Below are 4,641 nucleotides of genomic sequence, written 5' to 3'. Positions count from 1 at the left end.
AACCAGGCGCCGCCTCCTCGGATTGGCCATTGGAGCCAAGCTGCTTCCTTTTTTTCTCATTGGAAAGAAAGAGTACAAACCGCCAGGGTTCGGCTCCCAGAATTGGCTGGAGGGGAAGGTCCCGCCCCAGAGAGGGTCGGGCTTCGCGAGGGAGGCGGGGCCATGGGGAAACCCGAGCTTGGCTGGCAATGCTGCTCTCCGGCGTCGCCTGTGCGTCGTCCTCTGCTATTCTTCATTCCTTGGCTCCTTCCCTCCAGAAGTGGCTCTCACGTTTTCCCCTGCTCTGCCTCGTCCGAACTCGAGGAAAGAGACCTAACACGGAAGGGTAGGAGTTTAAGTAGCTCAAATTGCAGATTGATAGAGAAGACTCCTAAGGGTCCTCCTGTGCATTCATCAAGTCTGTCCTAGTTCACGGTTGCAGAGGAGCAGAGGGGAAGCCGGTCAGCAGTGGAGCCCCACTGAAATAAAAGCAGAATCCCTGGTTCGCTGCAGCTTCAAGACGTGGGTCCCGGTACCTACTGCAAGGAAGCTGGGATCGGTAAACGCTGCGTTTGAGCCACTAAGGATGAAGTGGAAAAGTAACCTCATCGTTGAGTGTCTCAGAAAGCCTACCTGTGCCACTGCCGCAGCACCCAAGCTGGTGTTCCAGTGGATGAGATTGGGTTCCTGCCCTCAGGGAGTTCCCACTCTGATGAAGTACACAGACTCGTATAAGATGATTAAAATACAATGTCATAAATTACACAAACCTCAGAGTGGCATGGAGAAATATATTTTAGTTATCCTAGTAGCCAATAGACTACATTAACAAACTGGAGGAGGTCCGTCAAAAATAAGCCTGTGGGAGCTGGGTGTGGTATCTTACTTGGAAGGTGCAGGAGAATCAGGAGTTACAGATCAGCCTTAGCTATAGCCGGTTCAAGACCAGTTTGAACTACACAAAGACCTTGTTTCTAAACAAACAAACAAACAAAACCCAAACATGAGTAAAAAGTTAAAAATAAGCCTGTAGTTGCTGTCCCGAAAGTAAGGGGCCTTGGATCCCCCCAACAGCACAAATAACTAAACAAATAAGTAGCCAATGATTGTTGTACAAAGAGTAGGAGCCATGAGAATGGGAGAGATGGAGGCTGGAGAGCTGGCTCGGTGGTTCAAAGCACTTGCTGCTCTTCCAGAGGACCTGGGTTCAATTCCCAGCACCCACATTAGCTGATTCACAACTGCCTTTAACTCCAGCTCCTGGGGATCTGATACCCTCTTCTAGACTCTGTGGGTACCTGCACTTACACACACACACACATAATTTAGTTATTTTTTTTAATAGGATGGGAAAGATAGGCTGGAGACATGGCTCAGTGGTTAAGAGTACTTGCTGCTCTTCCAGAGGACCAAATTAGGTTCCCATCCCCCCCATCAATTGGTTCACAACTGCCTGTAATTCCAGCTCCAGGGGATCTGATGCCCTCTTCTGGCTTCCATGGGCATCTGCACACAGGTGGCATGCACTCTCACAGACACATTTTAATAAAAAATTTAAAAACAAATGAAAAAGAGATGGGATCAGGAGATGTGTGCAGTCAACAGGATTTGGTGAGTCACTGGATTGGGGGAGTGGGCGGAGATGGTCTAAGAGAAAGGAGGAGTTAAGGATGACTTTCCTAAGTGATGAAAGATGGTCAGAGGAAACTGGCCTCCTAATGGCAGAGCTAGTAAGGATTGGCCAGAGGCAGACAGAGATGATAAATACTGAGCAGTAACACCTTGATTTTGCAATTAGGAGGTGTCTGGTGATCTCTGCCAGGAAGCTTCAGAGGAGTGGAAGTTTATAGTGGTTGGAGAGTGAGTATGAGGTGAGGACAGCAAATGTCGGATCCTGGCTGTGACACAGAAATAGCATTTAGCTATATGACTAAGAATGAGTTCAAGGCGGCACACACTGGACTGCATTTCTACTATTATTTGCAGGAGAACAGCCTGGGAGGGAAAGATGTGTATTTGTGGGTGGACATTTGTATCTGTATGAGTGTAACTGAGGCAGGGCAACAAATCTCCTTGTCCCCACCCAAAGCGTCAAGACAAACTGTAGTCCTGAGGCACAGAGCTTGCCTGTGGTGAGTCCGTATCCTCTTTAAACCCACAGTCCTTGGTTCCTCTAGAAAGCAGGGACAAAGACATAGGCTGGAAATGATATTTTTTTTTTCATCTGTGGGACTCCGAGTACCCGGCACCTTCTCATTTGTAGTTCTCACTACAGGGTCTCGCTGTGTACCCCAGGCTGGCCTTGAACCTGAAATTCTCTTCCCTCAGCCTCTGAAGTGTGGGTTTACAGATGAGTGGAGCCATGTGCAGTCCCAGTACCTTTCTGCATGCTGCTCTGCAATCTGAAATGAGGGCCTGGGATTGCAGCTCAGTGGTAGAGTGCTTGCCAAACATGTGTGAAGCCCTGGGTTTGATGTCCATGTGTATGTACGCACCAATTTAGCCAGGCATGATGATGCACAGCTATAATTCTCATACCCAAGAGGCTGCGGATGGATTACCATGAGTTCAAGACTATCCAGGGATATATAGCAAAACCCTGTCACAAAAAAAAAAAAAAAAAAAAAAAAAAAAAAAAAAAAAAAAAATCAAGAAAGGGCAGGGTGTGGTGGCACATGCCTTTAATCCCAGCACTCGGGAGGCAGAGTCCCTGCACTGACCAGGGTAGAGACAGAAGGATCCCTCAGGTTTGCTGGCCAGCCAGTCTAGCCATGTCAGTTAGCTCCAGGTACAGTGAGAAATCCTGTCTCAAAAAAACATTGTGGAGGGCAATTTCAGAAGACACCTGGGTTCCATAAGTTTCCTCCCAAAACAAAATTCCATGCTGGCCGGACCGTGGTGGCACATGCCTCTGATCCCAGCACTCGGGAGGCAGAGGCAGGTGGATCTCTATGAGCTCAAGGCCAGCCTGGTCTACAGAGCAAGGTCCGGACAGCCAGAGCTACACAGAAAAACCCTGTCTCGAAAAACCAAAACCAAAACCAAACAAAAACAAAACAAAAAATTCCAACCCACAGGAACCTCCTTAAGCAGGGAGGTAAACAACTCAAAACATCTTCAGGAAGTCCCTGAAACTGAGCAGATTCACTAGGCCCCTCCCTGCTAGAGTGTGCAATAAAATCTGAGGGTCCCTCTCAGAGAACTGAAGCCAAGTTGCAAAGAAGACTCTCAGACCAGATGAACTACCTGGAAGAAGCAGAAACCAGCCAAGCTTGCCTAGAAGAGGTTTGGACCAACTGAGGCACTGAGAAGGATGCTCTCCAACCTGTTGAGCTGCCTGCAGGCTGTGCAGTGTGCTCCAGGTTCCTAGCTCAGTGAGCTGTCACCCATGTTGGGGTGGGCTTTGGTGATGCAGCTGTCTGTGAGTCATTTCTGCTCATGTTCCTGTAGTAACTGCAATAAAGCTCATTGTTTCACCAAGTTGGAGTTTGTTGGTATTTGTGCTTTGGTCTGTCATGGGACCCCGATCTCGGGGGAGAGACATGTGTTGTGGTTGTGTCCCCAGGAAAAAGTTTTGTGACACAACCACCTAACCTTAACGTCTGGCCGGCACATGAATGTTCACATGCGCATCAGTAAGATTACATGTGTGCACATACATGAACACGTGCACAGACAAAAAGAGAGAATGGATAATTCCACTTGAGACAAGTTCGCATGTATCTTAAGATGGCTTCAAATTCACTGTGTAACTGTTGCCTCTACCTACCAATGCTAGGAAGACAGGAGTGTACCACCACCCCTGGTTTCAAACCCAGGGCCTCACCATTGCCAGACAAACACTCCACCAACAGTTACATCCCCAGCCCAATTTCAGCTTTATAAACTACGGTATTCCCAGGAACTATAATCAGAAATCTAAATATTTTCTCATCTTTCTGGAGATACATGTAATTAATACATGTAACCCTAACGCTCAGCTTTCAGGTGTCTGATGTTCAGATTTTTCAAGAATGTGTACTACATAAAACAGAAGCCTTGCTCAAGAAGCTCAACTGTAAAGAACGGGAGAAAGCCGGGCAGCGGCGGGAAGAAAAACACAAGATTCAGAGAAAGGCAATAGCCACCGTCCAAAACATGGGTTAAGTTAGGGAATCGAAACCCCAGCACCTGTTAATTGGAAATGTGATCTATCACTGAATGAGAGAGAGCAGCAGAGACGGAGATGAAATCTAGCTAACATGTTGCACAGGCTGTTGGCTCAGTTCCCATCACAGAAGCCTCCAGCCCCGTCCTCTGCCTGCTCTGTCGCCTACCTCCTCTAGGGCAGAAACAGAGCATGGGTCTCCGAGGACGAGTAGGACAGAGCACCGGGTTTGAGGGAAGACGTAAACTGCCCCATCTTAAAGTTTGGTGAGAGTTAGGACAGTGACCTCGCAGGACCCAGGACGCTGGGACACGGGCTCTGTGGGGGGCGCGGGGGGGCAGGGGTGGCGAGCAGCAGACTGCGGGGCTCCATGAATCACGTAAGGCACCCCAGTCAGCAGCCACGACTTAACGACACACAGAGGCGTGTCTGGGACCGTTTTACGATCCTACCACGCCCTCTTACAACCTTCTCCGCAGCCCTCAAGCCTCAGCGCCCGCAGCTGAGCGGGACAA

Source organism: Peromyscus leucopus, chromosome 16_21, assembly GCF_004664715.2.
Source record: "Peromyscus leucopus breed LL Stock chromosome 16_21, UCI_PerLeu_2.1, whole genome shotgun sequence".
NCBI classification, from domain to species: domain Eukaryota; kingdom Metazoa; phylum Chordata; class Mammalia; order Rodentia; family Cricetidae; genus Peromyscus; species Peromyscus leucopus.
This window is presented reverse-complemented; position numbering follows the sequence as displayed.